Consider the following 18,623-nt stretch of genomic DNA (forward strand, 5'->3'; position numbering starts at 1 on the left):
TCCTTTCTTTTTTCCCCTTTCTTTCTCTTTCTTCATCTCTCTAAAATTAATAATTACATCCTCCAGTAAGGATTAAAAAATAAAAGGGAATAAGACAACAAAAAAAGAGAGTCTTAAAAAGGAATGAAATGAAACTTCTAGAAGTAAAAAATATATAGTACACGAAACTTTTAAAAACTCAATGAACATACTACAGTATAAACTTTGAAGATATCATACTAAGTAAAATAAGGCACACAAGAAAGGACAAATATTGTAGGAGGTACCTAAAATAGTCAAATACAGAGACAAAGTAAAATAAATAGTTGCTGCCAGGGGTTGGGGAAGGGGGAATGGGGAATTATTAAACACAAATACTGACGAGTATAAAGGGCTTCAAAGATGCTGGCAGTGTTCTAAGCTAATTAGTGGTGAGTGGTAGTTCATTTTATAATTACTTAAATTGTACATATATTATACTGTACACTTTTGTAATACAAGTAAATTTTAGGCCCTGGCCTGTGTGGCTCAATGGTTGGGCATTAACCTAGGAACCAGGAGGTCACGGTTCAATTCCAGTAGGGGCACATGCCCGGGCTGCAGGCTCGATTCCCAGTAGGGAGCATACAGGAGGCAGCCAACCAATGGTTCTCTCTCATCATTAATGTTTCTGTCTCTCTCTCCCTCTCCCTTCCTCTCTGAAATAAAAAAATATATATTTTTAAATAATAATAAAATTACCTAACCAAAACACTCAAAGAAAACAAATAAGTCTTAATTTAACAGTCACTTAGGCAAGGTTTGCACCTTAAATTTCCCCCCCACACACACACCCTCTAAGTGAACCAGGGAGTCAATAAACTTCTCAGCTAGACAAATGAATGTAATTTCAATAAACACTTATGCTAATAACTGGCCTGTGTCCCCTGGAGGACTTCTGTGGCTCCACTTACATAACCCATTATGCAAAGTGCTGAACTATTCTTTCTCTAGAAAGCATTTTGAATACTGATATTTGTAGTACAAGATTTACTTGCTATGCTAAATTTAAAAAAAAAAAAAAAAGCTTTTTTTGCTGTAGCTTCAAGGATCTTTCCTGCAGAAGAGGTAAAAAGGAAAGCCGGCTTCTACTACTCCACTATGTCAAAGGCAAGTTATTTATCTTGTTGGCTAATCACCAAAGCAATGACTTACAGCAGCACCCTCAGGCAGCGCCCATGGTTAGCCAGTTCACCCCCTGGGACTCTGTTGAGAAACACAGCCCTCAACAAGTAATTTGGAGCAACTTGTCTGAACTCAACTGAAAACAATCTGAACTATCCCTTGAAATGTCCTGTAAGTAATGTAAAAACTTGACAAAATTAAATTCAACGGTGGTAAGAAGCACAATATAGTCCCTTAGCATAATACAAGGGCAGACCACCACAAATCTAACTTGAACATGAATAAATATGTTGGATGGGTACTCTCCTCCCAACCCTGGTTCTGTTTAAACCAAGATTATCAGATTTTCATAGAACCAAAATCTTAAAAAATCAAATAAAAAAATCAAAGGTGCCACCTTTATTTTGCCAAGGACATTTAAAAAGAAAATAATTGCCAATTACCATCACCATTATTTCATAAAAGAATATGCTTACACCAAAAAATGGTAAAAAAAAAAAAAAATAATAATTTTAGAAAAACATATTTTAAATTCAATAGATTTAGCTTTCAGAGAAGCTAACTCATTCTCATTCTCACTTCAGACAAGTGAAAATGTTGTCATGGACTGACACCACTCCATAGTACAGCATTTGGGAATGACAGGTCTAAGCAACTAACTCCCACGTGAAGAAAGCAAGCAACAGTAGGGCATGCCCAAACAAAATATTCAATAATGAGGAAATAGAGGCTTGGAGGGGTTTAGGGATTCTCCCAAGGTCACAGACCAAGAATTTGACACAGGCCTGTCTAATTCCAGAATCAGAGTTCCTAACCATTATACTAAGTTTCCTCTAATATTCTTCCAGTGTTATAAAGACCCGCCCTAATCCAGTCACCTTTATGACCAATGACAACCGAGGAATTTCCAAGGCAGCTGGTGGGAGTGAGAGGTATACTCCCTGGCCATCATTCAGACTGAAGCTAAATGGAACTCCTGACCTTTGCCTCATTAATACCAGGCTCACTGCAACTAAGCCAACCAGCCCAGACAAAGCACACAAACCCCCTGCCTCCAACAACACTGACACAGGACTATGGGGTATTCCCATGTGCCTGTGATATAGTGAAAAACATATTCCTGAAAGACAAAACAACATATTAATTTCAAGAAGGAAATAAACACTTCCATGGCAACTCAGTCTAAAATTAATAAAACTTTCCCTCAAAAAGTTACAACTGTAAGCTTCATTCTGAAGACTATTACAGTCTTCCATACATTAACACAGATTCCCCCTATTTAAATATCTAAACAGAAAACCACACAATTCTATAATTCCATAGTTCTTAAAGTTTCCAAATTAAAATAGACTATACATATTTATCATTACATGATGGTTAAAAGTATCTTATCATTCTTTCCTCTTGAGAATATTAGAGACAAAGCCACTCATGTTAATCAAAAGTATTAAAGAATTAGAAGAAAAAATATGTAACTAAATGCCATTTTCTAGGAAAGGCACAATTAGCAGCCAGTAGTAATAGAAGGTACAAAAATTATCTTCGAATATTTAGAGGTTCTTGGTATTAAAACCAAAACTGAAAGTCATACATATAAATAAACAGAATACCGTATTCAGAGATTTGCTTCCAAATCCTCACATATCACTTGCCAGCAAATGGCCAAAACAACCAACCAAACAAGTCTTAAGTGACCAAAGTTTGATAGTCTGGACCAAATGAGTGTGAAATAGTTTGACCCCCCTGAAATAGGGCAATGATAGCAGAGTATTCTTGAAAGCAATGGCAATAAATTTTTATTCCAAATTGGATTTTTCCTTTTTTTTTTTATAAGAGAGAGAGAGAAAGAGATCAATTTGTTATTATACTCCTGATCGAACCCACAACCTTGGCATATTCGGATGACGCTCTGACCAACTGAGAACCCGGCCAGGGCCCCACTTGAATTTTTAATAACCAGATTTTTTCTATCCTATCTGAATCTGCAATAGGAGGGAGCAGTACACAGATTACCACATATGTTACCCACAATATAGACACTTATCTAGTGTCTTTTCCTGCTATTTTAAACAGATACCATCTAAGAGAATTTTTTCTTTCCCCTAAACTCTCCCTGCTTTCAACTAACTCCTTATACAGACTCAACAAGTACATGTATTATTTTCTACACACGTTTAATGTATGCCTAGAACTGCCCTCTAGCATTAACTACAAACCCACTTTTACAAAAGCCTCTGGGCATTCCCCATGTTTGGCAAGTATATAAAAAGCATATTCAACATATTCAAAACTAATCTCATTAAGCATCCCCTTTCCCATATTTCTACTACTAGCACCACCATTGCCATCACTCACATTTAAAATAAGTATGGCCTTCAACTTCAACTTCCTCCAAACCTTTCCCAACAATCCTTCCTTCTACCACCTACTAAATCATCCCAATGCCATGACGCTTGCCCAGTATTTATACTACTGTCGATCCTTGAGCAATGTGGGGGTTAAGGGTACCAACAATCCCCAAAAGTTGAAAAACCATTTGTAACTTTTGACTCCCCAAAATCTTAATAGCCTGTTGATCAAAAGTGTTATCAATAATATAAACAGCTGATTAACATAAAGGGTGGGGCAAAAGTAGGTTTACAGTTGTTCTTATGGAAAATAATTAATAAATAATACAAGAATAAACTGTTTTACATATGCACAACTGTATGGAAAAATAATACAATAATTGTAACAAAAAAGTAAACTAGAGAAAAGAAAATGTTAAGAACTTTCATTTACAGTACTCTATATATTTATTGCATATAAATGATACCACACAATTGCAACCCATATTTTCAAGGCTCAACTCCATATATTGAAAGTCAGCTTTCCACAACAAAAAAATTCTACACACTACACTTTTAGACTTTAGAAGTTTCTCATTACCTCCCAAATGTTGAACTCCTAAGTACAGCATTTAAACATATTCCAGCTCCAAATTAAATCTCAAACCTCAGCCTGACTGGTGTGGCTCAGTGGTTGAGCGTCGACCTATTAACCAGGAGATCACGGTTTGATTCCCAGTCAGGGAACATGTCAAGGTTGGGGGCTCCATCCTCAGAGTGGGGTGTGCAGGAGGCAGCCAATCAATGATTCTTTCATCATTGATGTTTATTTCTCTCTCTCCCTCTCCTTTTCTCTCTGAAATCAATGAAAATATATTTTAAAAATAAATAAATTTCAAACCTCAACTCTTATTCCCTAAAATGAACCTGGTCCACTAACTTTTCTCTGAGTACACAATGAACTTGTATACCATTGGGTGTGGCTGGGGACCTGGACACCGGACTCAATCATAGGACTGTTCCCTCCTCCACACTTGTGCTCACATCATTCTCTTTACTGGAAAAGACTTCTTTATCCATCTATTCCCAACACACACATTTTTGTCTTAGAAAAGTCTTAGCCTCTGTAATGTTGAACTCAGGTTACCAGATTATTGGAAGGTAGCATGATGTAGTGGAAACACACACAGGCGTGGAATCAGGCAGATCTGGATTCAAATTAGGGCTCAGTTACCTGCTATGTACATAGTCCCCAATTAGCAGAAAGCCTGATGCTCACTTAGTGCTCAATAAATAATAGTTTAAGAGTTAATTTCAGAAGTATTACTATACCTCCACTACTCTCCATAATTACTCCAGCTAAAAATGAGCCCATTTTCCTTTCAAACAACTGCAAACTTTACATCAAACCTATACATGTACATATTTTTATGTAGTAAATGTTTATGCAAATATCTTACATCCCCTCATAAATTTCAAATTCCTAAAGATGGGAGATTTCATCTCTGTACCCTATAAAGCCTAATAATGCTTTTCATCAAGCACACACTACCACCAGCAATTAGAAAAATTGCTTAACATGCTTAAACAATACAATTCATCTCTTCATTACTTCTGACACATCATAGAAAAGTATTACCAAAACATGACTCTTAGTTGTTAGGGCTGTATCTTTATTTGCTCGTACATGGCATGGCTGTCTAACATAGCAAATGTTCAATATCAGTTGAATTTACTTGAATAATATAATTTACAGTGCAAATGTTCAGTATCTACTGAATAGACTTGAATACAATAAAATTTCCAGCACCTAAGGGTATCTGATTTTCCCAAGCATCTTTTTCTGCCATTACAATTCTTGAAATATTTCCCTTCAAAACACATTAACTACCATCAGTACGGATCCATGACCATATTTAACTTGACTGCTTTTCCAGCTTCTCTCATTTATAATACTCTAACTGTAAGCTCTAAACAAGTAACCACTTCAAATGCTTAAGAATCTACAGTTTCTATCTAAATGTAAATGTCAGTCAGCTAACCTTTCCTCCACAATCTTTTCTAGGAAATTAAAAAAGCATCTATCCACCCTCTGCCTGCTGAAGAGCAACAATCCTGAAATAAATTTTCTTTTGCATAGGAGAGCTCACTGAACTTGTTACTTCAGCCTGTTCTCCCTAATTCAAATTGCCTCCCCTGTCAGTGGTGGGAGGAGAAGGAGCTAAGTACCCAAATAACTTCAGAATAAGCCTACCGTAATACAAGCACCAGGTGAAAATGCAGGGAAGTGTCGCTTGCTGCACAAAGGTGGCTTGTGCACATTTTACACTGCAAAAACACTGGTCATCTGCTGATAGTCATAATCTGCAGTAACTACATTCCCTTATGACCATAACTGAAAAAAAAAAATCACTATTAAATGTAGAAAACCCTTATTTCCTACAAACCTTTCATCGGTTTATTTCCTGAAATCTATGCATTAAAGATACCTACTTTACTTTTTTCTTTAGGAAGTCCTCAATTTTATCTGCGCTACACACTTCATAATAGAAGTCTCTTAAATAAATAAGTAAATCAATAAACGAATCACCTGTGCCCATCAGCGTGCACTCTGCATTGGTACAACAGCTGTAACAGGACAGGGAACCTCTTAGGAGTTACCGAGAAGCCATTCTTCTTTAGAAGTCATGGAAAAATGACAGCTCCAGACATGAAGTACATACAAACTTCGGGGGAGAGAAAGAGACTAATAAATTCTCCAAGCCTCTGCAATCCATTCTTGCAACCACCGCAGGCTGAACTCATTACACAACCGTAACTTCAAACAGCCACGGGGATTAGGAACACAGATTAGAGAATAGCATCGTTTGGTACGTCTGCAAGAAAACAAGGAGACGTATCTGAACGGATTTTTCCTCGAGTTGTTTGTTTTAAGAGAAAGCGACTTGAACAATAGCTTGGGCAAGCTCTCCGGTCACTAGAGATGGTGGGAGGCACGCCGGGGCTACACAGACCGATCCAGAACCGGTCCCGAGCGCGGTCCGCGCCGACCCGGGCAGCCCGCGGGCGCGGCGGGCTGGGAAGCAGAGAGAGACCTCGGGCATCGACACCCGCATCGCCCCGCCCTGGGGCCGAGGAGGAGACACCACCTCAGCGACCCGGGCTGAACAAACCAGCCCGAAGGCGGTCCCAGGAGACGAAAATGTCGGGACCTGGGTCCCAACACTAAGTCCGGTGTCCGGGTCCCCAGCCCCGCCCGGGTGGGGCACGGGAGGCCGAACCTGGGAGGCGGTGCGGAGACTCGGGGGAGCAGAAAAGAGGGGGCTCGGACGGACCGAGGCCCGGCCCATTCCCACTCTCCGGTCCCGGCGGCAACAACAGCTCCGGGAACCCGGTCCCGGCCCCGCCCCGCCCACCCCGCGGCCCAGGCCCGCTCCCTCCCGGCCGGCGGGCTGGGCCGAGACCGCGGCGGGCGACGACCCGCTCCGCCGAACCCCGACAGCCCAGCCCACCCCGGCCGGGCGCCCGGAACCCGGAGCGGGCAGCGGGGCCCCGGGAGCGCCGGCCCGACACGGCCCGCAGCCCCCCGGGCCGCCCCCGGCCACTCACCGTGGGCCCCGGCGCTGGGAGCGGGCAGGGCGCGGGGCGGCGGGCGCGGACCCGCGGGCTCCGGTCCGGGCAGGAGCGCTTAATGGGAAGCGATGGAGCCTCCGCGGCTGTGCCTACCAGGCCTCTCTCCGGCCCGAACCCGGGAAAAGCACTTCCGGGGGAGCGGGGAGGGCCGGGCTTGGCACCGGAACTGCTCGCGGGCGGGAGCGGCGGGGGTCCTCCCAGGCGGGGCGGGGCCTCTTCCTCTCCCCCTTTCCCCCCTCTACCCCATCCCCAACTACCCCATCCCCTCACCCCCCCGCATCCCCGACTCCACGGTAACCCTTTCTGCCCCGCGGCCCCGTGGTCCCCAGGCGACCGCTGCTTTTCGGGTTCCCATCCATCCACCTCGTTTTACGCGGGAGGAAACTGAGGCTCAAAGAATTTTGGTGATGAGGGCCCAGAGCCTACACCGGGCCTTAGCTCTGCTCTTTCGAATGCTCTCTCCACGCCAATCGGCCTCTTTTAAAAAGAATGGTAGCTAACTTTTGCCAAAACCGGTTTGGCTCAGTGGATAGAGCGTCAGCCTGTGGACTGAAAGATCCCGGGTTCGATTCCGTCAAGGGCATGTACCTTGGTTGTGGGCACATCCCCAGGGTGGGGTGTGCAAGAGGCAGCTGATCGATGATTCTCTCTTCGATGTTACTCTCTATCCCTCTCTCTTCCTCTCTGTAAAAAATCAATAAAATATATTTTAAAAAGAAAAAAAAGAATGATAGCTAACTTTAATTGACGGCTTACTACCCGGTAGGTGCCCTGTGGAGCGCTTCAGGTGCTGAACTCAGTTCATCATCCCCAAGCCCCTGGAGAGGGGGGCACACGTCTTGCAGAAGAGGAAACCAGCGAAAGATGCCAAACTCAACACCACAAACATTGGCGCTTGGTTTTTAACCTGCTCAGCTACCCCTAATAAGATTGTTTAATTCTTTTAAGTGCGGGCACCTAAATTATGTCCATCACCGCTTGGAGCTTGGACGGAGGCCTCTCCAGGCCTGGGTCCTGGCACTTGCCTTCACTCTTTCACCCTGGGCACGTGGCTTGACCTCCCTACGCCCCCGTTTCTTCATTTGTAATACATCTGATATGTGTATGTATGTGTGTATATACATATATAATCATCTCTGGATTGTTGCTGGAATTCAAAGTGAACATGCGTGATAAACACTTCAGGGTACCGAGTGCCAACATAGGACTGAATTAAAAAAGCACGATTCTCATACCTCCACAGGAAAAATTTCTCTTCCAGGGGAGTCACTCTGACAGGGAGAAATTTGGAAAACTGTGTAAGATTAGCCGTAGGCAACAGAAACAGTTAGTTAAGGAATAAAAGAAGAGCAGAGGTTTTTGCAATGGGAAAAATGAAGGAAGGTGAGCCAAAGAATGTCCTGTGGCCAGCCTGGAGGCTTGCGACACTATGAGCCAAGACAGTATGAGGACCCACAGTCGGTTGCCAGGCAGGGAACGCAGGGGAAAAAATAAATAAAAAAGAGATTCCTCAGCCACAAAGTCAGGAAGGCATCAAACATCGGAGGCAGAGTCTATATCTCAGGCCAGAGAGTGGGGAGCGGGAGGGGGAATAAACCCTCTTAGCATGCATACTATCTGCAAAACAAACTTACAAGCATCTCTTAAAACTGTGGGGGAGGAAGATTTTTTTTTTTTAATTTTCTACTTCAAAGGGCAGAAGAAATGGAAATGTTTTACAACCGTTATTAGGAATTTAAAACTCAAACAATGCCTCTGCTGTTGGCTTTATTTGTTTATTTTATTTTTGTGATCGCAGACGTGTTTGTAAATACTTCCCTAATACCCAAGTTCAAGCGGCCTTTCGTGCCTTCGAGTGTGAGGGAATAAAAAACAGAGCCTGGGTTGGCAGGACCCACTTCTCTTTCCACCAAGGGCCAAGGGCTTAGAGGAAGAGTGAGAGGAATCCTGAATCACAGACCTTCTCGGGTTTGTCACTGAACCTTGTCATCTGACTGGCAAGTGGTGCAGTCAGGATCTGAATGGGAGTCTGTCCCCTCATGGTTTTCACCTCTGTTCCAGTGGTTCTCGAACTTGAGAGTGCACCAGAATCGCCTGGAGGCCTCGGTAAAACACAGATTGCAAGGCCCCCACCCCCGGAATTATACAGAGCCGTGCCAGTGCTTCTCTGAGGTCTAGTCCCTGGACTACCAGCATCAGCAGCATCTGTGAACTTGTTACCAAGGCAAATCATTCAGACCCTGTGAATCAGAAACTCTGGGGTGGGGCCCACAAATCTGTGTTTTAACAGGCCTTCCAGGTGATTCTGGTACGTTCTCAAGGTTTAGAACCATTGCATTCTACTCTTTCTTTTTTTTTTTTCTTTAAATATATTTTTATTGATTTTGTACAGAGAGGAAGGGTAAGGGTGAGAGATACAGAGTTAGAAACATCTAACTATGAATTCACAGCTCATCGATCAGCTGCCTCTTGCACACCCCCCACCGGGGATATGCCCGCAACCAACGTACATGCCCTTGACCGGAATCGAACCCGGGTCCCTTCAGTCCCCAAGCCGACGCTCTATCCATTGAGCCAAACCGGTTTCGGCACATTCTACTCTCTTGTCTTCCACATACTCCTCTTTCTTTTTTCTAACTGTCTGGAATAGGAATAATTCTACAGAAACAAAAGTTCTTCCCCTTCTCTATTTCATCTATCAGTTCTTGCCATTGAACTTAATGACAGATTTTTATTCATGTTTTGCTGTCTATAGGAGATGAGGCTAGAAAAACAAATTAGTATTAATGTGGGACTTTTTTGTTGTTGTTGTTGTTACTTTATATTTGTACTGAAATTCAACCAGATAATACTGGTTGGGGGTGGAACTAATCTTATTTGAGAACTATTCTGGGCCAGGGCTTAGCATGCATTTTCTAAATCTTCACTACTCTGCCATGAGGTTTTATGATCTTAATTTTACAGAAGAGGAAAAACTAAGACTTAGATGAAGTAACTGACTTAAGGCCACATTCTTATTAAAGGGCAGAAATCAGGATTGTTCAAACAAAGATCCCTCTAATTCCAAAATTCATGATCTTTCCACTTCGTGGCAAGATCTTGGAGAACCGAATTCCAGTGTGGACTCCACCACCCCAACTATGCAACATTGAGTAAGCGATTTCATCTCTGTTTCAATTTCTCCATCTATAAATAATGTTATCATAAATCTGCCCCTCCCACACTGGAATGTCAGCACAAATGAGGAAATAAAAGTGTAAGCGCTTTGAGCCTTTTGAAGAAAAGCAGTAAAAAAGCAAGTTCTCATTGTACCATATGTTTAGCTGAGTGTAGCTATGGGATTGCGTCTTTCCTGGTTATCTCCTCATGCATGCAAAAGAGGTCCGAAGGCTGTACCTGATGCCAAAGAAAAGTTGTTTGACTTCATTTGTCAGTGTCTTCTGAGGGTTTGAGAAGATGACAGATGATTTCATGCGTTGCTTTTCAAAATTATAGGGACTCTCTCACCAGGTTCATAGGCTCTAGGTAAATTGCTGGCTCATCCTCATCCTAGAAATGTTTTCTGCAAACCCTTTTTTTCTTCCTACTAAAGGCACCCCTCCACCCTCCTGCCTCTTCCCACTAGGTAAAGACTTAAAATTCCTTTACTTTATTTTTTTTCCTCCTCTTACTTTACTATGTAGAAGAATTTAGCTCTCAATCTTCACTCAGGCCAGATTCCAGTCCTATGTTTATTGACCGAGTCATCCAGGTAGCACAATTCTGGGGGGTACCATTCATAAAGACTATTACCTGAGTGGCACTCAAGGGGGTGCCGATTGCAGAGGCCACAATAGGAATGGTCCCCCTGGAACTGTGCAAGGCTGTGGCCATTTCTATGCATAGCTCCTCCATGCATAGCTCCCACCCCCAAAATCCATTAAGGTGTTTTGTTAAACAAAAGAGCCACCTACTAGGGTATCACCATTTGCCAAGCTTTCAAATAATGGGTTTCTTTGTTTATGGTTTTTTATAATGGGCCTGATCCAATACATAAAGCCTGAAGTCCTGGCTTCCACACTCTGCTGTGGCATTTTTCACTCTGTCCCGTGACAATATTGCCTATCTCCCCATTAGACTTGAGAGTTTTGTGAAGACTTGTGACATATTTTGTCTTCCTCACCTTGCATCCTTGCCTTGGCATAAGTGCTTGAAAAGCATATGCTGATATAAATAACAGCACACTGTACTCCTATGTAGGTACTAGTATAATTGGCAAAGATTAAAAAAAAAAAATGGCCCTCAAGTGTGTTGTTTGACCCACAGTGTTTTGTACCAAGAAATATATTGAGCCAAAAATATTAAATTGAAAAATGTCACATTAAAAAAAAAAAAAAAAAAAGCAATCCCAGTTTCTGGAGTCCCTTCAAAAGTTAGATGCTGGCAGACTAGCCATGCATCAGTGTCTTTATTCAGGTTGTTCAGTGAGTTGGCCTCATTCACATGTACTGGTACAATCTTGGTGGTGGGCATTGAGTTTAGAGCCACTGGAGTGTGGAATCATATTGTTGTTTTGGAGAAGCAAGTATAACATTTTGCCTTATAGATTTTACCCGTGCTCATAACTATGTATTCCAATGTATTTTGAGGTGCTTTTAAATCATTTTTCTGGGGTAGAGAATTGTGTTGTACCACGTTGTACCATTTCTAAACAAGCCAGGCAAGTGCAGACATCAAATTATAAACATCATTACCACCAACATTTTAATGGAGTTATGGCCGATGTTATTTGTCAACTGTCTTGGAAAGAGAAAAGCAAATAATACCATACACTTGAATAAATTCCATAATAAGTAACTTTATGGAATGTGATCCTCTTTCTTCTTCTGGATGGAGAAGCAGAAGCACGGATAGTTCAGATAACTAACTAGCAAGAAATGTAGCCAGATTAGAACCCAGGTAAGTCTGTCTCTACAGACAGAGTCTTAACCATTAAATTAATGTTTATTGAGCCTTTGCCAGGTGCTACGGTCATGACTGCCTCCCAACTGAAAGAGACTACCAGGTTTATGGAAGAGTGTGTATTTCTTCCAAGCCTTTTATAGGGTGCTGCAATAAACCCACACAGATCCTTCTCATCTCTCTCCCCCTCCCATCTCAGTCATACCGACATGTTTATAATCTTCAGTTTTGAAGTGTACAACTGTCAGACATCTAAGACTTCCTTTACTCCCAATATAATTCTTGCACAAAGTTTGTTTTTATTGCAAATTATTACTAAGAGTCCTATGCCTGTGATGAACAAAAGGTGTCTCTGAAAGACAATGGAAGAAATTTGAAGCAATATAATATTGACACTGAAAACCAATCTCTGTAGTCAAATTGTGCTTGTGGGGAGAAATGGGAGACAGTAAGGTTGAATTAGGACAAAACTGTCACATGACATGAATGCAATAAAAGCTCAAAAATAGACAACCTAAAACGAAATGGTCATCAACTTTTAGCATATTTAACATTTTATTTCTAATTGAATATTGAGAAAAAAATTGGAAGTGACACCTTTCTTTAAAAAAGGTTTAAAGGATTAAACTTCTGTTGCTGCCCAGGTTGAGCTGTTTCTCTGAGTCTTGGGAATTTAAGAGCTTGGATTTTACCTTCACTTTTTGTTATGAAGATGTAGCTTATCTTAATCTGCTTCAGTTTCTCTTTCTGCAAAATATGCATGGTAAATGCATCTTTATATGGTACAGATATTGTGAGTCAAGCTAATAAATGATCATAAAGCACAGCTCTTTGAAGTATAAAGCACTGCATAATTACTAAATACTACAGTAATACTATAATAATCATCTTCATAATAATAGTAATTTTCAACCAACACATCAACCAGACCTAGATAGATGCCTTTACTCAGCTCCCAATTAGACAAAAGTGTATATGCCAACTATGAAATAAAGTAAGTAAAAATCTTAAACCACAGTCTAGTTCCACTCCCATCTATTTTCCTATGCAGAATATAATGTCAGTCTGCCAGAGATAGATCTCAGTCCCATCACTTGCTAGCTGTGAGACCCAGCTCACAGGAGACAGTCAAACCTCTCCAGCCTCTTTTTTATTCAACTATAAAATGTCAGTAATAATAATTCTCACTCTCAGGGGTTGTGAGAATTCAGCCTAATAGATTGTAAGAGCTCAATGCATGTTAGTGGCGATGATGACAGGCAGTAATATCTGAAAAAAACTAACAGTGGGCAGCTATCTATAATACCAGTAACCATGTTTTTGAATGAAAGAGGGGGAAAAATTAATACTCTTATTTTCAGGTGCCCCTCAATTATGTTAACATTTATCAAATATTAAACTCTGATAGAAAAAAAGAAAAGGGCCATATTTTATGTTCCCGGTATAATTGTTTTTAATAATTGTGCTTGAAATAAATGACTATATTTTGGTTATAGATGATTAGGGAAAGAATGCTCCAGCTTACTCCTTTCTGTAGAAGTAACCATAGTTAATGATTTGGTGTGTTCCTTTCCAGACCTTTTTCTGTGCATTTACATTCACATACACACAACAGAATTACCCATTGGGTGGATGAAGTATATACTTAAGGTCCCAGCAAACCATGACCAAAAAAATTTTTTTGGTAAAAATTTGATGTTTTCATAAAAAAATCATAATTTGTTGGGACTCCTTATATTTATTTAATTTTAACATGGTTTTAATCTTAAAGTAAATAATAGGATATTATTTTATATACACCATCAGCTTGTCTGTGCTCAGGACTTTCCTGAAGATCTTAATCCAAGCTTACTTTATAAGTATATTTTCACCCATGTTTTTTAGAACATAAATATATTCATATTGTTTTGCAACTTGCTTTATTTGTGTGAGTGATTTCAAACAGTGGTGTTTACTTAGCAGCAAACGAAACGAGAAAGAACTTTCACCACATCTGCCATTTTACTTCACTGAGAGCTATCTCTGTATAAGGGTCCTATTAGGACAATTTGGGCTTTAAAAGCTTCCTTTCTTGGTAAAGCAAATTTCATTTTCCATCACATTTTCAAGCCAATGTAATACAATCCTTTTTTTAATCGCCACAGAGTGTATGATGGGGAGAAATCCTGCCGACCAGGAGCTTTCTAAATGGTGACTATGGAGAGATGCCAAGGAAATCAAACGGTGCCAAGTGCAAAATCCTCAAGTTGCTCCCTACACCAACAGAAATCCATTTGGGAGCTAGATTTCACTAAGGCAGGAAGTATTTCACCTCTGATAGAGCACATGCGGAGATTGTATTTGGGAACCAGGGACTAAGGAAGAAAAAGTAAAGCTACATTGTATTTCAGGAGACAGTAAGAAGAGAACATTCCCTGGAGAAAAGCCCAGTGACCTTTTGTGAAGGAAGAAAGAATGTGAAGCAATAGTTCAAAACTACATGTTTTTAAAATATTTCCCTGATAGTAAATAACTGCTGGAATGTTGTTATTCTTTCAATAAGCTCAATGCACTGAGAAGATACAAATATATATGTAAAGAAAATACTGCACATGTTTATTACACACTTACTGTGAGCAAGACACAGTGGCTCAGGGGCTACCAAGACAATACATGGGGAGCTCTGTACCAGGATCTGGCATTGCCATACAATACTTGTTTAATCTCCACTGACTGTGACTCTACATCACAGAACCTGTTCGCTAAGAAACAAAAAATGTCAGTTAGGGAGATAAGCTATGAATTCACAGAAAAAGAACTACAATACAAAGCATCCTGTGATCAATGCTGAATGAATAACAGAGCCACTAATTTTCGGAGACCTCTTTCATTATTCATGCTCTCAGGACCAAGTAAGAGGTAGAACCTAAACAGTGCCACCAAAGATTTGTAGACATTATAGGAAAAGGAGGAAAATGAAAAGAATTCCAGCTTTCAAAAATGTCTAGAAATAGCCGAGACCGGTTTGGCTCAATGGATAGAGCAGCGTTTTTCAACCGCTGTGGTGTGCCGTAGGTGCAGACAAGACAAGAATTTTATAATTTTTCACTATTTTGTTTACTTAATATTTCATAATAAAGTAATTATAAAATACTTTCTTTGTGTTTATTTGATTCCTATTCAAGAGAATTACTTTATATATAGTCAATATAGGCACAGAGTTAAATTTTTTAACATTTTCTAATGGTGGTGTGCCTCGTGATTTTTTTCATGAAACAAGTGTGCCTTTGCCTAAAAAAGGTTGAAAAACACTGGGATAGAGCGTCGGCTTGGGGGACTGAAGGGTCCCGGGTTCGATTCTGGTCAAGGGCATGTACCTTGGTTGCGGGCATATCCCCAGTAGGGGGTGTGCAAGAGGCAGCTGATTGATGACTCTCTCTCATCGATGTTTCTAGCTCTCTATCTCTCTCCCTTCCTCTCTGTACAAAATCAATTAAAAAAAAAATGTCTAGAAATAGAAAGTATAGAAGACATCCAGAAGACACTGAGCAGATCCTTCTTACTAAAACAAAGAGTTTAGGCCTCTAGACTGAAGGGTCTTGACCACTAAATTAAAATATTTGGGCTTTACCTTTGTAGGCAATAAAGAATCAAAGCTGGTTTCCTGCCTATGAAGCAACATGTTTAAGGTACACTTTTAGAAAAACTATTTATTTTTCATGAAGGACATTTAAAAAACATAAAGCATAAAAAAATATAGGTCACCTAGAAACCTATCACCCAGAAATGTTACACTTTTGATGGATAAACATCAGAATTTTTTGGTGTGTGTGTGTGTGTGTGTGTGTGTGTGTGTGCGCTCTCTCTCTCTCTCTCTCTCTCTCACGCACGCATGTTTGTGTGCATGTCACATGTTTGTGTGTACATTGGGATTATGCTTTACTCACTCAACATTATTTTGCAAGTATTTTATTAAAAACCATAATTGTGCTGCATTTCATCAGATAAATGCAATATCTGTGACTTAACCATTTTTCTGGTTTTTAGCCACACTCAAATAACTAAAATTAACCCGAGGTTAAGTTAGGCAGGATGTAGAGTGGGTTGGAGTGAGGATAAACTGAGAACAGGAGGAGCAGTTGTAAGAAGCTATTGGTAAAGGACTACTTATATAAATGAGAGTATATTCACACAGAATAGATGAGTTTATGACTATTATATTGAAATATAACTATTATCTCTAAAGCTGCTGCTCCTGGTGTGCTATTATAGAATAATTTCTCAAACATATTTTCTCTTCTCCTAATCACTTAAATTTGGAGTGCTCTTCCAACTATGTTTACTCCCTTGATGATCTCATTCAATCCCATGGTTTTAAATATTGTCTACATGCTGGCCACTTGATGATGCGTTATGGAAAGGGGATTTTATATGCTGAGGTAAATACAAATTTTCTGAAAAAGAATTCAAAATTTTAAGGAAGGTAGAGAAGAAGAAAGAGGAAGAGAAGGAAAAGGAGGAAGCGGGGGAGGAAGAGGAGGAGAGGGAGAAGAAGTCTGCTCCACTCACAGGCTTTGCAATAGGAAAAAATACAAATACAAGATGCCCGTGTCCTCCTCTGGGAAGGGCCCTTGGAAGTGAGGGGCCTTGAAGCTGGGTGAATGCTACAGCTTAAGCAAGGACGTGGAGACAGGGGCAGAATGATATGAAGAAATTAGTAGGAGGACATGGCTATTTAAAAGCCAGGGAATGGGCCGAAACTGGTTTGGCTCAGTGGATAGAACGTCGGCCTGCAGATTGAAAGGTCCCGGGTTCGATTCCAGTCAAGGGCATATACCTTGGTTGCGGGCACATCCCCAGTGGGGGGTGTGCAGGAGGCAGCTGATTGATGTCTCTCTCTCATGGATGTTTCTAACTCTCTATCCCTCACTCTTCCTCTCTATAAAAAATCAATAAAATATATTAAAAAAAAAAAAAAGTCAGGGGATGGGAAGAACCAAGATGGCAGCATAAGTAAACACCTATACTTGCTGCCTCTCACAACCACATCAAAATTAAAACTAAAATACATAACAACTGTCATCCAGAACTGCAGGAAAGCTGGCGAGTGGAAGCACTACAACTAGAAATAAAAACGAAAGTGCATTGAGACTGGTAGGAGGTGCAGAGGCACAAAATGGGCTGGCACTTTTTAATCAGAAGGGAGATACAAGCTCCTGCTTGCTCTGAGCTCTAGTGCTGAGCAAGACTCTGGGAGACCCAGACTCTTAGGCAGGAATGTGGGGGCAGTTTTCTTCCAGACCAAGGTGTTCACAACAGTCACTGTTCCTGTGCTGGGACCTCCTTGGTGCAGGGCTGACTGGCAGCCATTGCTGTTTGCTCCACCCTGAAGATTCCCTGAGACCCTGTCCCACCCAATTTACAAACCCACCCAAGCTGTGGGCAGCAGCTTTTGCATATGAATGGCCTGTCCTTCTCGGCCTAAAACCTGTCAAATGAGCTGCAGCTGGGTCAGGGAGCACCAAAGCTTTCAAAAGAAGGCCTAAGGGAAAAAAGAAAAAGAAGAATAAGGCCCAAGCCCATACCACCACCAGCCTGCCTTGCTTCACAGCTGGGCCTTATCTAGGCACTGCCAAACCTGATACAAAGAGGAGGAATCTGCAAATCTCTCTGTAGCTCCTGCTGGGTGGCCCCAGGCAGTAGCTGACTTTGTACCTCCTTGGAGATCCAAGAGCCAGTGTACCCAGTGGTCAGTTTGAGAACATACCAGATTACAACTCTTCACATTCATAAGTGACACGCTCAAGGGGCAGACTCAGTAGACACCAAAGCCCCACTGAAGCAAGTCCTGTGCCATAAGGATGTCTCTTGTACAGCAACTCTTCTATTGTAGATACAGCTGGTCCTCCTAGCCAATTGGCCTGGAGGTCAATTCCTCCCAGTGATACCAACGGCAATCAAGGCTCAACTACAAGACTGTGCAGACAGCGCACAAAGTTGTGCACCAAGGGTGTCCACCTCAGGTGATTGGGGAGGATGAGCCACTGGGCCCTATAGGGCACAAGGTCACTCTATCAACTCAAGGAGACCTAGCAGCTACCCAATACATAGAAGCAAACACAGGGAAGCAACCAAAATGCGGAGAAAAAGAAACATATCACAAATGAAATAAATGGAAGAAAGCAAACTACTAGATATAGAGTTCAAAACTACAGTAATAAGGTTACTCAAGAATCTTCTAGAAACCTTTGAGAAACTTAGTGAGACCTTCAAAGATCTTACTGAGAATGCCAAAAAAAAGGAAAAGGGCCAGTCAGAAATTAAGCATACGCTGGCTGAAATAAAGAATAATATACAGAGATTTAACAATAGACTAGAGCAGTGTTTCCTAAAGTGTGGTATGCGTACCCCCAGGGGTACGGGAAGAGTTTGGTGGGGGTATGCATTGCACCGGAGTTTGGTGGGGATATGAACTGCACTGTGCTTAGCTGCGCCTAATTCTACATTCTCATCAGTATGAGGTGTACTCAGCATTACGAAAATTATAGAGGGGTACACATATGTCAAAAGTTTGGGAAACACTGGACTAGAGGATCCCAA

The 18,623-nt window shown here is 41.3% G+C and overlaps 1 protein-coding gene across 3 annotated transcripts in view; it reads right to left on the reverse strand.

The window, feature by feature from the left end:
• The window catches only part of FRS2 (fibroblast growth factor receptor substrate 2), a 94,620-nt gene extending 87,379 nt beyond the window's left edge, over positions 1 to 7,241 (reverse strand). For all 3 annotated transcript variants that reach the window (XM_084878906.1, XM_084878905.1, XM_084878903.1), the window contains exon 1: positions 7,080 to 7,241. The gene's annotated coding sequence lies outside the window, so the exon portion shown is untranslated. The remainder of the gene's footprint in view (positions 1 to 7,079) is intronic.
• Positions 7,242 to 18,623: the final 11,382 nt, after the last annotated feature.

This window comes from Pipistrellus hanaki, assembly GCF_964339955.1.
Source record: "Pipistrellus hanaki genome assembly, chromosome: 3".
Lineage (NCBI taxonomy): Eukaryota > Metazoa > Chordata > Mammalia > Chiroptera > Vespertilionidae > Pipistrellus > Pipistrellus hanaki.